The 24,545-nt window shown below is 30.0% G+C and overlaps 3 long non-coding RNA genes across 3 annotated transcripts; all 3 read left to right on the top strand.

Annotated features, from left to right (window-relative positions):
- The first annotated feature begins 8,137 nt into the window (after positions 1 to 8,137).
- On the top strand, positions 8,138 to 8,604 carry LOC123198588. Its single transcript, XR_006498074.1, has 2 exons — positions 8,138 to 8,257; positions 8,358 to 8,604. It is a non-coding gene; the product is annotated as an uncharacterized LOC123198588 (long non-coding RNA).
- Positions 8,605 to 17,696: 9,092 nt separating this feature from the next.
- LOC123198519 lies at positions 17,697 to 18,173 on the top strand. Its single transcript, XR_006498046.1, has 2 exons — positions 17,697 to 17,827; positions 17,928 to 18,173. It is a non-coding gene; the product is annotated as an uncharacterized LOC123198519 (long non-coding RNA).
- A 5,824-nt stretch (positions 18,174 to 23,997) lies between these two features.
- LOC123198533 lies at positions 23,998 to 24,467 on the top strand. The gene is made up of 2 exons (XR_006498054.1): positions 23,998 to 24,121; positions 24,222 to 24,467. It is a non-coding gene; the product is annotated as an uncharacterized LOC123198533 (long non-coding RNA).
- Positions 24,468 to 24,545: the final 78 nt, after the last annotated feature.

The following is a 24,545-nucleotide window of genomic DNA, read 5'->3' as shown; positions in this document are numbered from 1 at the left end:
ATGTTCTTTTGCACCCAATTATTTTGAAAGCTACCCATTACACTACAAAAACTAGGGTTTTTAGTATATAAAAATTACAGCTGCCACCCCTTTGCTTTGAGAACCTTTCTTTCACCCTTCGGTCTCTGCTTTTCTTCTTTTGATGATGTTCCTTCCATTTCGATGGTCGTTGTCGACTCTTTGCTCTTAGTTGTCCATTTCCAGACTCTTGTCTCACCAGTTCCTTGTTGTTCTCCTTAGTTCTTGCTTTTCTTAACATTATTAGTTTTTTCTCAAGTTGCTTGACTTTTTTAGTTGCTTCCTTAATTTTTGGAAATTGACGGGTGTCTTAGTTTGTTTCCTTTTAGTTTTCGACCATGAAACATCCTAAGACATATTCTTTGGTGACAAACAGCACTTTAACGTGCAAGTTTGTTTTCACTTCTTTTGACTGACCACCAACACTCAACTTTTCAGTAATTTCTCTTCGATGATTTGCTTCCTTGGTTCTTACATCTTCGTTGATTGACTTACCAATTGGTTTTCTAGCTTCCATTTATGAGTTGCTCTTTGTGTATTTGTTGGTTGTTTGGGTGTTATTTTGGCATATATTTTTCCTTGATTCTACTATGCCTTTGTTGTTTGGATTTTAATGCTTTTGGTTTATTGAATTGGTGTTTTAAGTTAGGCTTGTTTAGGTGTTGATAATTTAGGTTTCTTAAATTGGTGATTTGAGTTAGCTTTGGTTATTAATCTAGTTGCATTAAATCTATTGGGTTGATAATTTGTGGGCCATCATTTAGTTGGTTTATTTTGCAGCTAGCTTTATTCATTAGTTGTGATCATTATTGGAGGATTATTTTCATGGAAAAGTTACGCATTTCACATCCTATAAGTATCATTCTTAATGGTACTAACTATGTTATTTGAGCCCAAGAAATGTCTGGCTTTCTTAAAGGTTGAAAATTATGACATTGTGATACTAGTGGTATACCTGAACCTATCAAAAGTGAAGACATAGATCTATTTGCTTATATTGCGATGCTTGAAGAATGAGACAGTAAAAACTATCAAATTATCACCTGATCTCATAATACATGTGTTTCATTTATAAAACTATAGTTTGGTCATCTTGAGACTGCTAAAGAAGTTTAGGATGTATGTGTTAAATGTTACTCCACTACCAGTGTCATTCATCGATTTCAACTTTATAGTAACTTCCATTAAATGCATAAAAAATCGAGCTAGTCCATTAATGAATTCTCTAAAAAATGATAGCTCTATGAGATTATTTATTGTTGTCTGAACTAAAATGACATAATCCACATGATGTTGTACTCTATGTAAAGAAAAGAGATGAATTTCGAGTCTATCAGTTTACAATAACATTAAATGAAGAGTTTGAATTAGTATGATCTTCTTTGTTTTATAGAGATACATTTCCTAATCTTGACATAGTGGTTACAAAGTTATGCGTAGAAGAAGTCCTAACCTCTTTAGTTGTCTTAGACCTCAACCTTTCAATATGACCTCTATTTTACTATGGTCTATCGAGATACCATCTACTAAGACCAAATGTTTGAGGAAAGCCACTTTGTCTAACTAAAACTTACACTTATAAATTTAACATACGACTGCCTCTCTCTTAGCCTTTACAACACAAACCTCATATATTGTGCATGTTTCTTCTAAGTCCTAAAGTATACTAAGATGTCATCTATGAACACTATTATCAACTTGTCTAGATAATCTTGGAACACTTTATTCATAAGGTTCATAAACACTATTAGGGTATTGGTCAACCTAAAGGACATAACCACAAACTTATAATGTTTGTGCCTTATTTTGAATATGGTCTTAGGTATATCTTGCTCGACAACTCAGACCTGGTGATATCTTGATCTTAAATTAATCTTGGAGAATATTGAGACACTCTTGAGTTGATCATATAAATTATCTATCTTTAGAAGTAAGGACTTATTCTTCACTATTACTTTGTTTAACTCTTGATAATCAATGCAGATCTTTATCAATCTATCCTTTTTCCTCACAAATAAGATCAATGCACCCCATGATGAGTAACTTGGTTTGATAACCCATTATCTAATAGCTCTTACAAATCTTTCTTTAACTTCTTTATGTATAGGATAAGTACTTATTCTACATCTAAATCACAACCTCTACCCTACATAATCTCTAATATGTCTACGCCTACAGATGTAATAAGGATGAGGGTTATCATGCTTTAGTTAGTCCTCTTATTATGGCTGCTCATCTTGTCTTGACCTCTTACCCTTCTAATTCCTTATGGATCCTCCAGACTAAAAGCTTCTTTTGCCTCTAGAATCATGGCTACCACTCTTATTACTATTACTAGATACAACTTGATCATATCTTAGGGTTGAGGCTAATGATTTGGGTTATTACTCCCATTTTTTTTTAGTTATCCTTTACCTCATTACCTCTTATCTCAAGGCTCTATTTAGCATATCTGAGTATGATTTGGGAGGGTTATCTCTAGTTAACACATCTTTGGCAATGTTTAACCTCAACCTATTTATAAAGATCTTCATTTTACCCTTATCATTATTGGCCACACTAAAGGCATATTGAATAAGTGAGTTAAATCTAGTGGAGAATTTCATAACTGTCATATGTTCCTATCTCAGATTAAGGTACTTTACGCCCAAACATACAGGATATTAGTTGACAAATACTCCCTCTCAAAGGCCTCTTTGAACTCAACCTATGTCATCATATCGATCTAGTGAGTATCATTTAACATCTGTCATAATATCTTAGTGTCAACTCTCAATAGATAGATGGTATATCAAACTTTTTCATGGTCTGTCATATTAAACAAGCCTATAACATCCTTCATGACCGCAAGCTACTTCTCAGTCAGTATTACCTCAGTCTTTACACTATTTATAAACTCTAAGGATTGATATTTATTAGCTAGAATATATACAAAGTGAAGTTTTCCTTTATTACCACTAATAACTATGATCCTCTAAACCTCCTCACTTGATCTTGTAAAGGTGATAAATTCATAATTGGTAGGTGTTCAATAACTAGAGAGACCTTAATTAGATGTTTTACACTTTTTGATGCTTTACGATTCTCTTGGAGAACCTAGTTAATGACCTACCTTATTACAAAAGAGGCCAATCCTTGTGTCTTATTATGCTTACCATCTAGGGTAAAGACATCTTATTCATTGCCTATGAGCTTTTTTGATCTCTTCATCCTAAAATAACACATATGCTTAGGCATATATACAACACAACTCAAATACAGGTTAAATAATACTTACAGAGGTTGGCGCATAAGAGTAGTTAGCATTGTATAAGGGTAGACTTGGTAGTGTTGCATGTTAATTTCTTTGTTGATTTGAATTAGAGAATAGATATTTTGTGGATTGAAACTTTTTGTCAATTGAAAAAAATTAAGGATAGTGGGGATCTTTTACTGTTATGATGCTATATAATATTTTTATTTAAAATTTTTGGGCTAGTTCAAGTCAATTTAGTTGGCTTCATGTCAACCCTAACCAGACCCGATTTTTTTTAGATCAAACCTAACCTAACCCAAACTACTTTTTGTGTCAAAAATCATAACTTTAACTTGATTTTTTTTGTGTTATGTCATGTCAGGGTTACAGGTCGTGTCAAAGTTTGCCAAATCTACATGAGTTACTCAATTACTTATGCACATATAAACATTCAACATTTTTGGATTTCCAAAATCATGCTTTGATACTAAAAATATAACACCCCTTTTTAGATACACGTTTCTACTCAGAATATGTACCCAAAGAAACGTGTTAATGAAAACATCTCCTATAATAATTGAAGCAATAAAACAAATGCATGGTGTTTAAATCATTAAGTACCCACAATCTTAAAAGTGTATCCAAACTGTCATCAACAAAAATCTCATTTAAAACCATGTATCTATAATCTAGAGTTACCAAAACAAATACATAGTATTTCAAGCTCAAAATCAATGTATATAATAAACACAATAGAAATTCAAGTACAAATGACAAAAATACCCCTCACCTCATGTAACATCCTAAGTTGTCCTATTAGCTTTGTCGTTGCCTTATTGCTTTACAATCCTACCTGCAAGATCATAAAGGAACATAATGAGTAAAACAAGTTTAATAAGTAGGTAAGCATATATCAACATATTTCAAAATTTCAAAGTGTTTTGTATCTAATCCTATTGTAGTATTTTTGAAGTTTCTCTAGTAGCCTAGATACCCATCCAAGTATCTTGGCACCTTATACCTAATTTTTAATAATGTCATCCTCGATGACTTATACTAAATGATGTTTATCCATGTCCTGAACACCCTATGCCTTATTTCCAATATAGTGTAACCTATACACATGATGACTATTCCACACAGATGGTCACACAAACTAGCCCAATTACTTTTACAGCCACATGCACATAGTTGGTGGTATATCATGTTGTATATAACTCAGTGATGAATCCACGTTGCACTAAGCTTGGTAGGATAATCACATTGTATAAAGCTTGGTTGTGAGAATAAGACAATACATTGATTCAATTTTTGACTCAAAATTGCTCTAAGACATATCACACGGGCGTGCATCTATTCCTAACACACTCGTGGCCTAACCTAACACGAGGATTGTTTTTCCTAAATATAAATAACCATGTGTTAAGTAACACATTAGCATGTAGCGTTAATTTGTAAAACTCCGATCAGTAATTCCCTATGTTTTTCGATTGCCTAACTCAAGTTCAGGCATCAAAGTCATTCCCAAACACTACCACATCAAGCCTAAACAATAGTTCATTCACTCTATATAGAAACTCTTGCACAAAGTCCACATATTACACAACTAATGCTCATGTTTGCCAAACATTGAAACCAATAAGTATTTAGGCATTCATACAAAATATTTACACACTAAGACCAATTAACATCATATTACTTTGTAGTTTAACTCATTTCAAGGCTTAATCTAAGCATAATACACACAAGCTCCTTGAATTCTCATTCATGTCAATAATCAAACTAGAATCAACATAGTAATTTAATTGATTTGTTATCCATAACATACTTAACAAGATGTACATAATCCATCAAATATCCTTCCAAAAACCTTCATGATCGAATTTAGACAAAAGCATAATGGAGAGCCATACTATTTACCTTACCTTAATAGTCTCAAGCAACTTTTCTTATAACAAAGAACAATTTCTAATAATCCTCATGATCTCTAGCCTCTAAAGCTCTTAAATCCTCTCAAGTTCTCTTTGATTTACTGGAAGAATATGGTGAATAATGTTAGCCAAACGTGTTGGAGTTCTTTTTATTTTTATTGAAGTTTGCGATACACGATTGTGTACGCTACCATACATAGACATGTATATCATTACTCAATAATGATAGTATTCGAAATCATTGTGAAACTACTCCTTATTGAAAATTCAAATGCGTTGACTATATATGGGCATGCACACCACTATACACATGTGTGCATGTCCTCCAAGCTTAGCCTAATTTTACGCACACAAGAAAATACCATTTTACCCTTGCCATCATATACATGAGCATGTGGCCTATCCACATAGATGTGCAACACATAAAAAAAGAAATTTAAATGATACATGCTTGTGTATCCCTGAAACACACTTGTGTATTATGCATATTCATGAAGAAAACATCTTTTTGAAAGCTGAATGGATCTATTATCCCATCCAACGGTCATACGAGCCATTCTAACCCTCTAAGACAATCAAATGAAGATCATTTGAGTTGAAATAAGTTAGAGGTCATACATGTAAAATCTAATACTCTCTTCTTCTCCAAAACTATCTCTTTAAGCTTATAACTCATATTATTGAGAGGAAAATCATGTTTACTCTTTGTATTAACCTTAGTAGAGGCATTTACAAACACATAGTATGTATTCAAAAACTCTTAGGCGAAATCCTGAGAAACAATTGTATTAAGCACAATCCCAAATCAACACGTGGACATGGATTAAATCCCAAAGAACTATTATAAAGAGACACTATCTTTACTAATGAAACTTCAAATGGGTTTTGAAGAAATGGATGTAAAAGTTTGGAAGAGAAAACTTCAAATCACTATAAATTCTTGAGCCTTTCTATCCCTCTCTTTTACATTATACTTTACATTTATGTTGTGTGTTTTTGATAAGTTGTTAAGTATTGTTTATGATTAATTGCTTGAGTGCATTGTTGAAATTAGTTGTGTGATTGTGTTTAATTGAAAATTTGTTTAAAAGATTTAATTTGATTCAAATTTTTAAATAATCATATTTGTCGTTCTGTAAAATTATTAGTCATTTTGGGTTTTTCATAAAAACTGAATATAAATATATACTTATAACTGGTATTTAAAATTAGTTCATGTTTTTTTTATTGTAATTTTAGTAAAAATAAATAAGGACATTGATAACGTTGTTAATTGTTTTATTTTGATTTCTAATTCTCGTATGTTACGTGATAATTAAATTCAAGTTAATGGAATTATCTATCTTTTTGCACTTAGGAAGTTTGAATATTTTCAGAGCTGAATTTGGGCCAAAAGACTAAAATTGGAGCAAACTTACTAGTTAACAAAGCCTGTGATGCTGACTAGGCATGGGCACGTGAAATGACGAAAACAGAATTCAAAAATTAAATCTGGACATCCAGATTAGCTGAAAAAGTCCACAAAATGTCAAGATTTGCTTCCTAGAAAAGAGATAATTATTAGCTGGAAAAGGGGATTAATTGAGATAAATAAAGAAGAATATTTTTGGAGGAAATATATACATTAAAATATATATTTTTTCCTTTCTTTTTGGGAAGATATGTATCACCTTTGCTTGGCTGGATTAGGAGATTAGTATTACCTTTTATTTCTAGATTTTAGTCGGGAGAAAATATATATTTTTTTATTTTTATTTTGCTGGAATTATTCATCATTGTAATTGGAGGATTGAAGAGCTAAATATGGTTTATAGTGACTGAATATTTTCTCTTGGTTGAAGGGATCTGAAACCATGGAACTACAATGATTGTGAGATTAAGTTTTGTTCTTTAATGCATCTTTTAATTATTCAAGTATTGATTATTTTTTGAATTATTTTTTATGATTGTGTTGGTTGATTCTAAGGCGTGCGATTAGTTTATCAATTAATATAATCTACTGCTAGTTTAGGTGTTGAATTCGTAATTGTTCAATCTATCTAATCGAAGTGGCAACTGAGATTTATCGTTTGCTGCGTTAGGAACTGTAAATCCTAGGAAAATAATAAACTAGATTAAATGCAACATCATACGCTCGTGTTGTCTTGCTTCGTTGGTATTTCTAATTTGTAATGCTATTGTTTAATTAAATTTGAGATCGTATCTGAATTATTAATCAATAAAGGTTAATTAAATACATGTTTTTGGTTAACTAATTATAAGGAAAGACAGGTAATTAATACTGCATGAATATTTGAATAATTAATTTGATATTTTTAGTATCGATGATCAATCGTAGTTCAATGGTGAATGTGACCGTAGACCAAAGTTTGTCTAATTGATTATTTGTTTTAGATTATTTTTCTAAATTATTATTATTATTTTTAATTATAATTTGCATTCAATTCAAACCCCCCCCCCCCCCCCCCCCCCCCCCTTGTCTCCTTGTTTTGACTAATTTGTGATGACATACTAATTAAAACTGTTTGAGGGAACAATCCCTACTTTCATTTACTGCATTTTCTTTATAGGAAATTAGAATTTTAATTTGGGTGTCAACGAGAACACTTACCATACATGTGCTAATTAAAATTTGTATTAAATATTAATGCTAGCTTTTTAATTTTACCAAAGATTAAATTAGTATTTTACGGTGAAACCAAAAAATTTACAATAACAAAATTGATAGATGGGTGGGAAAATGAATTTTTAAAACTTAAAGTGTGATAGATATGCCCTCATTAAAGTTTGGGTACCTTTCCTGGGCCCCAGACACTTCAAGTATACATATATAAATGGTAAATTAAATTCAAATTACTCTTTATTTGGAAAAACATTAATGTCTGGAGAAAACGTTAATGTAGTACCATGTATATCATCAGTGGCCATAAACAAGTATCAACCAAAACCCTCACTCATATCTAGATCTCTTCCATATATACACATTGAATTAGCATAATCTTCTATACAAGAGCAAAGATGAAAAGCTCCTCAATCCCTCTCATATTTTTTCTTGTTCTCCTTACAACTACAGGTAGATTTATTAATTTTAAATCTCAATTAATTTTGTTTAGAGTAATGTCATATTCCTTTTGATTAAAGAATTTTAACTATTCATTTTGCAAATCTTCTAGGTAATGAGCTACAAATAGTGGATGCTAAAACTTGTGGTGATTTGTTAGTCCCTATACATGGTGGTTGTAAGAACGACACTTGTACCATAGCTTGCGTAGAGAAGTATGGACTCAATGCTTCAGGGAGTTGTATTGTTTTTCACCTTTATTGTCACTGTACCTACCCTTGTTAATTCTTATAATGTCTTAATATGATTGATAATAAAGATTTAAAAAGGGTGATTTTATTGACACCCCATTTTAATAATCAGTGTTATGTTTGTTCTCCTCTCATACTTATTATATTGAGTTTTTTTTTTTTTTAATCTTTCCCTTTAATTTTATAAAGATTTGTTTTCTCGTTCTATATGAACTTATTAAATAGAAATTAGTAATATCATAAATTTGAGGCCAACTTTTAAAAAAATTAAAATAAAATAAATCACGATAAAAAGTTAGTTTTACATCACTTTATAATTAAGTTTTAAAAGATTTGATAAACATATGTCTATTTGTACACTTAAAGTGGTTATGTATAATATTAATCTTTTTTAAAACAATGGATATCTAAAAATTTGTAAACACAATCGATTATTTCTTAAATTTCTTTTTTGGTAACAAAAACTCAAACTAGAATTATTTCTTAAATTATTGTAGTCATAAATTGTTTGTTATAAATATGTGGCCTGACCACGAATTTTAAAAATGTCATTCTTGGATGCCCAAATTTCTGTTATTAAAAATTCTCTTATGTTTATTATCGATTGATTACCAATTTACCACTAATAAATACCAAAAACAAACTTTCATATACTTTACAAACTATGCATTACAAGATAAATTTAAATTGGAATAACTCATATAAAAATCTTACCAAAAAAAAAAAAACTCATATAAAAACCTTTAAATGATTATTTAATAAACTTTGTAAATATGCGTACAAAAAGTGTCATTACATTAAAAAAGTCATAACATGTGCACTGATAAAATAGTAAATGTGTGTAATAACGTAAAGTTAAACCCCTTCTTATACAATCCTCTTTCACTAATCCTCATTCCTTTTCAACCTTGCATAATCTGTTGCCTCAATGAGTCATTATGCTCTTATTTTGATGATAACAAACTGATATGTCCCTTAGCATATTAACTAATGATTTTACTTGAGTATGAACTTAGATTGTAAGAATTTATCTAATACACTTGAAGAAGTTTCAAGATGGAAATGAAAGAGAAAACTCAATTGAAGAATTCTTGAAGATTTGAAGAAAAACTCAAGTTTAGGCAGATATATTTGTAATTTGGAGCATTCTTTTTTATTAGAATATTTATTTGCATGAGATAGCTCACTTGAAAAATTATTTTCATATCTTTCACATTTTGGGTTAAAATGTCAATTTTCAAACTTATTGGGTTAAGCCAATTCTTTCACTAAAGTTTATTAATTCTTTTAAAATGATGAAGTTTTGTGAACTATATTTTCATATCTTAAAGTTGGTTTTGAAAGAATTTTCAAAAATGGGTTAAATTGTCACTTTTCAAAGTTTTAGGGGTCAAATATGCTTTTAAAAGTTCAGAGGGTAAAATATAATAAAATTTGGTCGACCGAATTTGATCGATCGAATTCTTCGATGGCAGCTTCCGAATTATCTAGAAACCATGTATTTTGGCTTTCAGAAATTTGATCAACCGAATTAAATTCGGTCGATCGAATTTTGGTTTGAATTTTTCAATGACTAGTGCCATGTAAGCTCTATAGAAGTGTTACGTCACATCCAGTTGATCGAATTATATCCGATCAACCGAACTGTGCATTTTTTGGAAAACTAAAACGACTATTCTTTGTGCACAACGGTAACTTTCCTCATTTTCTCCTATATAAACCTAATCAAATTCATTCGAAAAAACTTTTGCCACCAAAAACTTTCATATATTTGAGGGCAAATTAGTTTTGAACTATTCACTTGCAAATTCTTTTCTCTAATCAAAACCCTTATACATTTTGTAATTTCATTTGCATTGAGTTGTATTAAGTTTAAACTTTCATATACACTTTTTAAGAGAGATCATATTTCAATTTTGTACTAAAATTCATAGTATAAAGAGTGAGGTTCACTTTTGGAGAGATTAAAAAATTTCTAGTGAGAGAAATTGAGCTTTAACATTTGTAAATGTTAATAGCACCTTGGAAGCTATTTTGGTTGTGAAGAAAAGCTTGGTTGAGGTTTAGGTCAACCAAGGATTAGTGGAATACTCTAAGGGAGAAAGCTTGGAGGAGTGGACGTAGGCTGGGTTGAGCCGAACCACTATATATCGCGTGTTTGATTTTCTCCTCCCTTTAACTCATACTTTATATTATGTTATTTTGATTGTATTGATTATTTGAAATATTTTTGTTATTATCATAAATTGGATTAAAAATAGGCAATATTCATTGATTTGAATAAATTGTTTTAATTTTCTAAATTGGTAAAGATTGTTTTAAATTGTCTAATTCACCCCCCCTCTTAGGCCATTCGATCCTACAATTGGTATTAGAGCTTGGTTGCTCATTCTCATAAACTTAACCGTTTAAAGCAATGGCCATCAACCTAGGAAAATCTCACACTGTTAGTGAAGGGCTTACCCTTAATAGAACGCCATTGTTTGATGGCACCGGATATGCCTATTGGAAAAATCATATGTCAATTTTCCTTCAAAGTGGTTATGAATTGTGGGATGTAGTGCAAGATGGACCTTTTGTTCCCATGAAAGAAGTAGATTGAAAACAAGTGCCCAAAACTAGAGAAGAAATAACCCCTCAAGATAAGAAGAATATTGCCATTAATACTAGAGCTATGAATATGTTATATTGTGCATTAAATGAATATAACTTTAACAAGGTATAAGCTTGTACCTCGGCTAAAGAAATTTGGGAATTATTGATGGTGTCAAATGAGGGGACTTCACAAGTCAAAGAGACTAAAATTAGTATGCTCACACACTCATACGAGTTATTTAAGATGAATGAAAATGAAACTATTAGTAACATGTTTGATATATTTATTACTATTGTGAATGAATTGGAAAATCTTGGTAAAGTTTATACTAACCAAGAAAATGTCAAGAAACTTCTTAGGTGTTTACCTCCCTCTTGGGATCCCAAAGTGACGACAATCGAAGAAGCAAAAGATGTCAAGACTCTACCTCTTGAAGAACTTTTAGGTTTATTTTTCACTCATGAGCTTACTATGAAGCAACGACAAATTGAAGAAGTGAAGAAGAAGAAAAAAAGTATCATTTTCAAATCATCCATCAAAGAGAATGAAAAGTTCCTAGAAGAAGAAAAGGAGACATCAAATGATGAAGATGAAGACATTGCACTCTTGACTAGAAAGATTGGAAAGCTTCTAAGGAATAGAAAGTTAAGAAGAAATGGAAACTTCATAAAAAGGAGGCTTCTAAAGGTGAAAGGGGAGAAAGACAAATGGGAGAACAAATTATGTGCTATGAATGCAAGAAGTCGGGACACATCAAATATGATTGTCCTATCCTCAAAATTGGTAGATCGAAAAAGAAAGCAATAAAGGTTACGTGGGATGATAATGATGAAAGTGAATCCGAAAAGGAGGATAATGAAGTAGCCAATATGTGTTTCATGGCAATTACAAATAATGAGGTAATTAACTCTAACTAATCTAATACTTGTGATTATTTAGATGACATAGATGATGAGAACCCCTCATATGAAGAGTTATATGATACACTTGAAGAGATGAATGAAAAACTTGCTCTTTACATGTCTAAAAATGCAACCCTTAAAAAGAAAAATTTTAACTTGGAAAAGGAAAATGAGTCCTTAAAGAAAGAAAATGAAACTTTTAACCAAAAAATCTCTAAACTTAAAGGAAAAGAAAATGAAGAAAACAAGTGTTCCATTTTTGAAAATGAAAAACAAAAGTTTGAAAATGATTTTTGCATAGCTAAAAAGGAAAAACAAATTATAGAAAATGAAATTGAAGTTTTAAAAAGGGAGTAAAGGATTTAAGTGAAATAGTTTTAAAATTAAAAAATAGAAAAAATATTCTTAATAAAATGTTTGGTGTACAAAGGGGAGTCTTAAATAAAAGAGGACTTGGTTATAAACCTTTTATCAAGGCAAAATACTTAAAAAATTATTTTGTTAAAGCCTCAACTTCAAGTGAATCAAATATAACTTGCAATTATTATGGAAATAAAGGTCATATCTCATCATCTTGCCTAATTCAAAAGAAACATCATATAGGCACTAAGAAAGTATGGGTTCCTAAGGGAACAAAAACTAACCATCAAGGACCCAATATGATTTGGGTACCTAAGACAAATTCTTGAATCTCCCATTGTGTTTAGAAACCGAAAAACAAAAGGAAGAAAAACAAATGGTTCCTCAATAGTACTTGCTCAAGACACATGACTAGAGATATTTCACTTTTCTCGATAATAAACAAGAAAGATGGAGGACATGTCACCTTTGGAGACAATACGAAGGGTAAAATTATTGGTATTGGAGATATTGATAACAACTCTCATATTATCATTGAAAATGTTCTTTTGGTAGATACTCTTAAACATAATCTCCTTAGCATTAGTCAACTATGTGATAAAAGATTTAAAGTCATTTTTGAGCCAAATAGTTGCATTATAAAAAATATGAATGATGGAAAAACAAGTTATGTAGGAAATAGAGATGAAAATGTTTACACTATAGATGTAGACAATGCATCTCATGAAAATCTATGTTTCTCCGTATTGCATGAAAATAGTTGATTGTGGCATAGAAGATTAGGTCATGAGAGCATGGACTTGATTTCAAAAATTTCCAAGAAAAAGCTTGTAAAAGGTCTTCCGAAAATAGATTTTGTTAAAGATAAAAGTTGTGATGCATGTCAATTTGGTAAACAAACAAAAAATTCTTTTAAAAGTAAAACTTATATTTCTACATCTAGACCTTTACAACTTCTTTATATTGATCTTTTTGGTCCTTCAAGAACTGCAAGCTTAAGTGGAAAACATTATGTTTTTGTTATTGTTGATGATTTTTCAAGATTCATTTGAATACTTTTTCTTGCATCAAAAGATGAAGCCCTGCATACATTTTCAAAATTTGTCAAGAAAATACAAAAAGAAAAAGAAATGCAAATTTCTTGCATTAGAAGTGATCATGGGGGAGAATTTGAAAATCATTTATTTGAAATGTTTTGTGATGAGCATGGTATTAAACATCAATTCTCTTGTCCTAGAACTCCCCAACAAAATGGTGTTATTGAAAGGAAAAATATAACAATTCAAAAGATCACTAGAATCATGTTAAATGAAAAAACTTTACCTCAATATTTTTGGACAGAAGCCGTAAACACTGTTCTAAATCATGTTTTAATAAGACCATCTTTAGATAAAACTCTATATGAACTTTTGAAAAACAAAAAACCAAATATTGGTTATTTTAAAGTTTTTTGATGCAAATATTTTATTTTGAACACAAAAGAAAACTTAGGAAAATTTGATTCAAAGTCGGACATTGGCATTTTTCTTGGATATTCATCATCTAGCAAAGCATATAGAGTATTTAACAAAAGGACACTAGTAGTTAAGGAATCCATGCATGTTTTTTTGATGAATCTAATCCTTCAACTAGTGTGCAAGTTGATATTAATGATGATCAAGTTAAAAATGGAGACCAAACGAAAATTCATGATTCACCAAATGATGATAAGGATGAAGCAAACTAAGAGCTAAAACATGAAGAAGATAAAGATAAAGATCTTCCTAAGGCTTGGAGGTATGCAAATGCTCATCCTAAAGAATTAATTATTGGTGAAGAAAATCAAGGTTTTAAAACTAGATCATCCTTTAATCTTTGTAATAATTTAGCATTTCTTTCACGATTTGAACCAAAAACAATTTATGATGCATTAAATAATGAATTTTGAATTTTAACCATGCAAGAGGAATTAAATCAATTCGAAAGAAACAATGTTTGGGAATTAGTCCCTCATCCGGATCATCAATCCGTTATTGGCATAAAATAGGTTTTTAGAAACAAAAACGATGAATCTGGAGTGATTGTTAGAAATAAAGCTAGATTAGTGGCTCAAGGCTACAATCAAGAAGAAGGAATATATTTTGAAGAAACTTTTGCATCGATAGCTAGACTAGAATCCATTAGGATGTTTTTGGTATTTGCATGTTCTAAAAAATTCATTTTACATCAAATGGATGTTAAAAGTGCTTTCTTAAATGGATTTATCATGGAGGAAGTTTATGTTGAACAACCTCTCGAGTTTGAAAGTCATGATTTCCCAAACCATGTTTTTAAACTTCAAAAAGCTATTTATGGTTTAAAACAAGCACCTCGAGCATGGTATGAACATTTAAGTAAATTCTTGCTTGAAAAAGACTTTTGCATTGGAAAAGTAGTTACTACATTGTTTATTAAGAGAAAAGAAAATGATATATTTTTTGTTCAAATTTATGTTGATGATATCATCTTTGGATCTACTAATGTTTCTTTGTGTGAAGAATTTTCTAACCTCATGAGCAAAGAATTTGAAATGAGCATGATGGGAGAATTCAAGTATTTTCTTAGACTTAATATCAAGCAAAACAAAGAGGGTATCTTCATCAACCAATCTTCATACATCAAGGAGTTATTAAAGAAGTTTGGCATGGAAAGACTAAAAGCTTCAAGCACACCAATGAATTCAATTGTCAAGCTCATCAAAGATGAGAGTGGGCCAAATGTTGATGTTAAAATGTATATAGGTATGATTGACTCTCTTTTATATTTAACCGCTAGTAGACCCGATATTATGTTTAGTGTGTGCTTGTGTGCTCGATTCTAATCATGCCCAAGGAATCTCATTTAAACGCCCTTAAAAGAATCTTCAAATATTTACATGGTACTAGATTTTTAGGGTTGTGGTATCCTAGAGAAACATCTTTTGACCTAGTGAGCTATTCGGATGTCGATTTTGCCCGAAGCTAAGTCGATAGAAAAAGTACTAGTGGTACTTGTCATTTTCTAGGTCATGCATTAGTTTCATGGTTTTCAAGGAAACAAAACTCCGTAGCTTTATCAACCGCAAAAGCAGAATATATTGCCATCGGTAGTTGTTGTGCTCAAGCCTTGTGGATGTAATAAACTCTTAGGGATTATGGAGTTAGCCTATCTAAAACTCCAATCTTGTGTGACAACACAAGTGCTATTAGCTTATCCAAAAATCCCATTCAACACTCTCGAACCAAACATATAGAAATTACATATCATTTTATTCGAGATCATGTTCAAAAGGGTGATATTTGTCTTGATTTTGTTTCCATCGAAAATCAACTTGCGGATATTTTTACAAAACCTCTTGGGGAAGAACGTTTTTGCAAAATTAGAGGTGAACTTGGGATCATGGAATCACCATATTAGCATTTGCACTTACATATCATTGTGGTTATGGTGTTTTGGATTAATTGAAAATGTTAATATATGCTTTATGCATCATTTCATGTTTGACCATCCTTGATAGTTTTCTTGTACCAATTATTCTTGTATTGATTTTTAATGTGTTTGATTTAATTTTCCTGATATTTAGCATCAAATTTTATTGTACTTTATGTTATTGAGTCAAAATTGTATAGTTGGATCATTTTGGCTTGTTTATACTCAATATGGGACAACAAAGTGCATAAAATATACACCAAAATTTTGCAGAATTCGGCTGAGGAATTGAAAAATTCAATCGACCGTTTTCTCCAAATTCTGCAATGTATAAGGGCAAATGTTTCTCCACTTTTTACATCATGTTTCTTTAACCTTTTTTTTATCAAATTGGTTCCTAACATATTTTCTACACTTTCTAACCAAAATTCTCTTTCAAAAACATCATAGTTCACCTAAAATTTCAGCAAAATCTCTAAAGACTTTAAACCTAAAAATTTGATTTTTGCTCTAATTCATCCAAATTTTTGTTATTTTATATAAAATTAAACACACATTTATCCCTTCTAGTATCATTCTAATATTTCCTAACTACCAATTTTTGAAATTAAGTCTTAAATCTAAAACCCCTAATTTTATCATCCAAAATTCGGTTTTTGTCTTAAAATACCTCTTTTGGTCATCCTTTTTGAATTTCAATTGTACCATTGGATTTCTCTCACCATTTTTAACTTGGGTATGTATTCAAATTTCAAATGTATGAATGTTCATGTAAATTTACATTTTTGCCCTTGTACATACATTCGAAGCCATGGTGCATTTCATCACATTATGCCATCCAACGGTCATATAAGCCATTCTAACCCTCCAAGACAATCAAATAAAGATCATTTGAGTTGAAATAAGTTAGAGATCATACATGTAAAATCTAATACTCTGTTCTTCTCTAAAACTATCTCTTTAAGCTCATAACTCATATTATTGAGAGTAAAATCATGCTTACTCTTTGTATCAGCCTTAGTAGAGGCGTTTACAAACACATAGTATGTATTCAAAAACTCTTGGGTGAAATCCTTGAGAAACAATTGTATTAAGCACAATCCCAAATCAATACGTGGACGTGGATGAAATCCTGAAGAACTATTACAAAGAGGCACTATCTTTTCTAATGAAACTTCAAGCGGGTTTTGAAGAAATGGATGTAAGAAGTTTGAAAGAGAAAACTTCAAATCACTATAAATTCTTGAGCCTTTCTATCCCTCTCTCTTTACATTATACTTTACATTTATGTTCTGTGTTTTTGATATGTTGTTAAGTATTGTAATGATTAATTGCTTGAGTGCATTGTTGAAATTAGTTGTGTGATTGCGTTTAATTGAAAATTTGTTTAAAAGATTTAATTTGATTCAAATTTTTAAATAATCATATTTGCCGTTCTATAAAATTATTAGTAATTTGGGGGTTTTTCAAAAAAACTAAATATATATATATATATATATATATTTATTTATTTATTTATTTATTTATAACTGGTATTTAAAATTAGTTTATGTTTTTTTATTGTAATTTTAGTAAAAATAAATAAGGACATGTGCTAATTAAAATTTGTATTAAATATTAATGCTAGCTTTTTAATTTTACCAAAGATTAAATTAGTATTTTACGGTGAAACCAAAAAATTTACAATAACAAAATTGATAGATGGGTGGGAAAATGAATTTTTAAAATTTAAAGTGTGATAGATATGCCCTCATTAAAGTTTGGGTACCTTCCCTGGGCCCCAGACACTTCATGTATACATATATAAATGGTAAATTAAATTCAAATTACTCTTTATTTGGAAAAAAACATTAATGTCTGGAGAAAACGTTAATATAGTACCATATATATCATCAGTGCCACAAACAAGTATCAACCAAAACCCTCACTCATATCTAGATCTCTCCCATATATACACATTGAATTAGCATTATCTTCTATACAAGAGCAAAGATGAAAAGCTTCTCAATCTCTCTCATATTTTTTCTTGTTCTCCTTACCGCTACAGGTAAATTTATTAATTTTAAATCTCAATTAATTTTGTTTAGAGTAATGTCATATTCCTTTTGATTAAAGAATTTTAACTATTCATTTTGTAAATCTTCTAGGTAATGATCTACAAATGGTGAATGCTAAAACGTGTGGTGAGATGTTCTCACCTACACATGGTGGTTGTGAGAATGACACTTGTGTTGCATTTTGCGTGGCGAAATATGGACCCAATGCTTCGGGGAGTTGTACTGCTTTGCACCTTTATTGTCACTGTACCTACCCTTGTTAATTCTTATAATGTCTTAATATGATTGATAATAAAGATTTAAAAAGGGTGATTTGTTCTCCTCTCATACTTATTATATTGGGCTTTTTTTTTTAATCTTTCCCTTTAATTTTATAAAGATTTGTTTATTCTCTATATGAACCTGATAAATAGAAATTAGTAATATCATAAAAAAATTAAAATAAAATAAATCATGATAAAAAAGTTAGTTTTACATCACTTTATAATTATGTTTTAAAAGATTTGATAACTTAAATATATAAATAAGAAAAAACTATGGCATAAATTCATTGGATGTTTATATGAATAATGTGGTATATTTTAGATTTTTCATAAAATAACATAAATTCTTTTAGAAGAAAATATTAATGTGAGGAAAGGTCTTATTTCAATGTCATTTGTATATTTTTTTAATACAATAAAATTATATATACCCACTTATCATACATAAATAGGCATGCACTTGATATATGTCATCATATAACTATGTGATTTTGAATTAAAAATATAATAACATCAAATTATATAAAAACACACATAAACAAATGTCTATTTGTATACTTAGAATGGTTACGTATAGTATTAATCTTTTTTATAACAATGGATATCTAAAATTTTGTAAACACAATCGATTATTTCTTAAATTTCTTTTTTGGTAACAAAAACTCGAACTGGAATTATTTATTAAATTATTGTAGTCATAAATTGTTTGTTATGTATATGTGGCTTGACCACAAATTTTAAAAATGTCATTCCTAGATGCCCAAATTTCTGTTATTAAAAATTCTCCTATATTTATTACGGGATGATTACCAATTTACCACTAATAAAGACCAAAAACAAACTTTCACATACTTTACAAACTATGTATTACAAGACAAATTTAAATTGGAATAACTCATATAAAAATCTTACCAAAAAAAAAAACCTCATATAAAAAACTTTAAATGATTATTTAATAAACTTTGTAAATATGTGTACAAAAAGTGTCATTATATTAAAAACTCATAACATGTTCACTAATAAAATAGTAAATGTGTGTAATAACATAAAGTTAAACCCCTTCTTATACAATCCTCTTTCATTAATCCTCATTCCTTCTCAACCTTGCGTAATCGTCTCTTACTGGCAAATTAAACCTAATAAACAAATAAGTCTTAAACACTCAATTAGTATGTGATTCTTAAGGTTCCTTAAATCTTGTACATAATTTAATTTTCATTTATCTTATGGTTCTTTAACATACTAACTTGCATATTCTTTCATACAACTATAATCATCTAGGGCAGATCACTTAACCCTTCTTCTGATTACAAAATACGCTAAGCCTTATTCTTAACTACTTATGAAATCATGATAATTCTTTTTTCATAACAAGCTCTTTGTTTCACTTTACGTTTTCGGTCAAATTGGGTTGCAAATCCATAAACACTCAAACCATATGAGGATTTCTTTCAATCTTTAATCTTTAAATCCTTTGAATGATCCTTCAAATTACATGATTTCAATCCACAAATGCCTATTTACCCGATATGAATTGAAATTGACAAAGAAATGAAAATTTTCTCTTTATAAAATTGAGTTATTTTATATAGATCTTTGGAATTAACCATTAGGAATGGACATTCATCACTTGAAAACTGGTGTTCCATACAATTATCTCACTTAAATTGTGTTTCCTTTTCTTCCAAAACCGTAATTTTTTGATAACTTTCACTTTGAATCAAGTATTTCTTCTATTGAAACATATGTTATTATAATTACTTTCTAACCTATGAGTGATCATTCATCAACCTCGAATGATTATCATGCTATGAAAAGGTGTTCATTCAAAATGAATGACCGTTCATCAACCTTTTTTTCTCATAAAATATATTAAATCAATTTAAATTAATTAAAATAACCATAATACCCTTATAGGTGTTATAATTCCTTTTCTTTATTTGACATTTATCATAAAATTCACTTGAATTGCTCCAGGAACCTCTCTCTCTCTTGTCCTACTCTACTTCCCAAGGAGTTTCATCAACCTTGTAATTCCTCTAATTAACTAGTGGAAAATCTTGTTCTAGATCTCTTTCACATTTCTATCCAATATTTGCATTGGTCATTCCTCAAAAGATCAAACTATCCTATATATATCTTCACCTTATTAATTCTCAAAACATGTGAAGGATCACCAACTTGCTTATACAACAGAAAGCATGAAACACATTATGAACGTGATATGTGCTTGTTGGTAGAGCAAGTTGATAAGCCACATTACCATTCCTCTCTAACACTTTGAAAGGTCTAATATACCTCAAAACAAGTTGATAATGCATAATTAGCTAACATGGGCTTGCAATCCAGGGTGACATACATGGTTGTGTGTCTCATATTACATGGACATGCATCCATTCCTAACACACTCGCGACCTGACCTAACACAAGGATTCTTTTTCCTAAATATACATGACTGTGTGTTAAGTAACACATTTGCATGTAGCGTTAATTTGTAAAACTCTGATCAGTAATTCCCTATGTTTTTCGATTGCCTAACTCAAGTTCAGGCATCAAAGTCATTCCCAAACACTACCACATCAAGCCTAAACAATAGTTCATTCACTCTATATAGAAACTCTTGCACAAAGTCCACATATTACACAACTAATGCTCATGTTTGCCAAACATTGAAACCAATAAGTATTTAGGCATTCATACAAAATATTTACACACTAAGACCAATTAACATCATATTACTTTGTAGTTTAACTCATCACAAAGCCTAATCTAAGCATAATACACACAAACTCTTTGAATTCTCATTCATGTCAATAATCAAACTAGAATCAACATAGCAATTTAATCGATTCGCTATCCATAGCATACTTAACAAGATGTACATAATCCATCAAATATCCTTCCAGAAACCTTCATGATCGAATTTAGACAAAAGCATAATGGAAAGCCATGCTACTTACCTTAACTTAATAGTCTCAAGCAACTCTTCTTATAACAAAGAACAATCTCTAATAATCCTCATGATCTCTAGCCTTTAAAGCTCTCAAATCCTCTCAAGTTCTCTTTGATTTATTAGAAGAACATGGTGAATAATGTTGGCCAAATGCATTGGAGTTCTTTTTATTTTTATTGCAATTTACGATACATGATTGTGTACCCTACCATACATGGACATGTATATCATTACTCAATAATGGTACTATTCGAAATCACTATGAAATTGCTCCTTATCGAAAATTCAAATACGTTGACCATACATGGGCATGTACACCACTATACAGAGGTGTGCATGTCCTCCAAGCTTAGCCTAATTTTATGCACACAAGAAAATACCATTTTACCCTTGCCATCATATACACGAGCATGTGGCCTATCCACACAGATGTGCAACACATAAAAAAAGAAATTTAAATGATACATGCTTGTTTATCCTTGGAACACACTTGTGTATTGTGCATATTCATGAAGAAAACATCTCTTTCAAAGTTGAATGGATCTATTATCCCATCCAACGGTCATACGAGCCATTTTAACCCTCCAAGACAATCAAATGAAGATCATTTGAGTTGAAATAAGTTAGAGATCATACATGTAAAATCTAATACTTTGTTCTTCTCTAAAACTATCTCTTTAAGCTTATAAATCATATTATTGAAAGGAAAATCATGCTTACTCTTTGTATCGACCTTAGTAGAGGCATTTACAAACACATAGTATGTATTCAAAAACTCTTGAGCAAAATCCTTGAGAAATAATTGTATTAAGCACAATCCCAAATCAACACGTGGACATGGATTAAATCCCAAAGAACTATTATAAAGAGATACTATTTTTACTAATGAAACTTCAAACGGGTTTTGAAGAAATGGATGTAAGAAGTTTGGAAGAGAAAACTTCAAATCACTATAAATTCTTGAGTCTTTCTATCCATCTCTCTTTACATTAAACTTTACATTTATGTTGTGTGTTTTTAATAAGTTGTTAAGTATTGTTTATGATTAATTGCTTGAGTGCACTGTTGAAATTAGTTGTGTGATTGTGTTTAATTGAAAATTTATTTAAAAGATTTAATTTGATTCAAATTTTTAAATAATCATATTTGTCGTTCTATAAAATAATTAGTCGTTTGGGGTTTTTCATAAAAACTGAATAAATATATATACTTATAACTGGTATTTAAGATTAGTTTATGTTTTTTTTTTTTTATTGTAATTTTAGTAAAAATAAATAAGGACATTGATAACGTCGTTAATTGTTATATTTTGATTTCTAATTCCCATATGTTACGTGATAATTAAATTCAAGTTAATGGAATTATCTATCTTTTTGCACTTAGGAAGTTTGAATATTTTCGAAGCTGAATTTGGGCCAATCAGACTAAAATTAGAGCAAGCTTACTAGTTAACAAAACCTGTGATGCTGACTAGGCGTGGGCACGTGAAATGACGAAAGCAGAATTCAAAAATTAAATTTGGACATCCAAAGCTGAAAAAGTCCACAAAATGTCAAGATTTGCTTCCTAAAAAGAGATAATTATTAGCTGGAAAAGGGGATTAATTGAGATAAATAAGGAAGAATATTTTTAGAGGAAAGATATACATTAAAATATATATCTTTTCCTTTCTTTTTAGGAAGATATGTATCACCTTTGCTTGGCTGGATTAGGAGATTAATATTACCTTTTATTTCTATATTTTAGTAGGGAGAAAATATATTTATATTTATTTTTATTTTGCTAGAATTATTCATCATTGTAATTGGAGGATTGAAGAGCTAAATATGGTTTACAGTGACTGAATATTTTCTTTTGGTTGAAGGGATTTGAAACCATGGAACTATAATGATTGTGAAATCAAGTTTTGTTCTTTAATGCATCTTTTAATTATTCAAGTATTAATTATTTTTTTGAATTATTTTTCATGATTGTGTTGGTCGGTTCTAAGGCACGCGATTAGTTTATCAATTAATATAATTTACTGCTAGTTTAATTGCTGAATTCGTAATTGTTCAATCCATCTAATCGAAGTGGCAACTGAGATTTATCGTTTGCTGCGTTAGGAACTGTAAATCATAGGAAAATAATCAACTAGATTAAATGCAATATCATACACTCATGTTGTCTTGCTTTGTTGATCTTTCTAATTTGTAATGCTATTATTTAATTAAATTCAAGATCGTATTCGAATTATTAATTAATAAGAGTTAATTAAAATACATGTTTTTGGTTAACTAATCATAAGGAAGAACATGTAATTAATACTGCATGAATATTTAAATAATTAATTTGATATTTTTAGTATCGATGATCAATGGTAGTTCAATGGTGGATGTGACCGTAGACCAAAGTTTGTCTAATTGATTATTTTTCTGAATTTTTCTAATTGTTTTTAATTATAATTTGCATTCAATTTAAAACCCCCTCTTATCTCCTTGTTTTGATTAATTTGTGACGATGTACTAATTAAAACTCTTTGAGGGAATGATCCCTACTTTCTTTTACTACATTTTCATTATAGAAAATTAGAATTTTAATTTGGGTATCGACGATAACACTTACCAGACATGTGCTAATTAAAATTTGTATTAAATATTAATGCTAGCTTTTTAATTTTACCAAAGATTAAATTAGTATTTTACGGTAAAACCAAAAACTTTACAATAACAAAATTGATAGATGGGTGGGAAAATGAATTTTTAAAACTTAAAGTGTGACAGATATGCCCTTATTAAAGTTTGGATACCTTCCCTGTGGCCTAGACACTTCATGTATACATATATAAATGGTAAATTAAATTCAAATTACTCTTTATTTGGAAAAAAACATTAATGTCTGGAGAAAACGTTAATGTAGTACCATATATATCATCAGTGGCCACAAACAAGTATCAACCAAAACCCTCAGTCATTTCCAGATCTCTCCCATATATACACATTGACTTAACATAATCTTCTATACAAGAGCAAAGATGAAAAGCTTCTCAATCTCTCTCATATTTTTTCTTGTTCTCCTTACCACTACAGGTAGATTTATTAATTTTAAATCTCAATTAATTTTGTTTAGAGTAATGTCATATTCCTTTTGATTAAAGAATTTTAACTATTCATTTTGTAAATCTTCTAGGTAATGATCTACAAATGGTGGATGCTAAAACGTGTGGTGAGATGTTAGTACCTACACATGGTGGTTGTGAGAATGACACTTGTTTTGTAGCTTGCGTAACAGAACATGGACCCAATGCTTCGGGGAGGTGTACTGCTTTGCACCTTTATTGTCACTGTACCTACCCTTGTTAATTCTTATAATGTCTTAATATGATTGATAATAAAGATTTAAAAAGGGTGATTTGTTCTCCTCTCATACTTATTATATTGGGTTTTTTTTTTTTAAATCTTTCCCTTTAATTTTGTAAAGATTTGTTTATTCTATATATGAACTTGTTAAATA

Source organism: Mangifera indica, chromosome 16, assembly GCF_011075055.1.
Source record: "Mangifera indica cultivar Alphonso chromosome 16, CATAS_Mindica_2.1, whole genome shotgun sequence".
NCBI classification, from domain to species: Eukaryota; Viridiplantae; Streptophyta; class Magnoliopsida; order Sapindales; family Anacardiaceae; genus Mangifera; species Mangifera indica.
The sequence above is the reverse complement of the archived record's forward strand: the minus strand, read 5'-3'. Positions and strand labels throughout refer to the sequence as shown.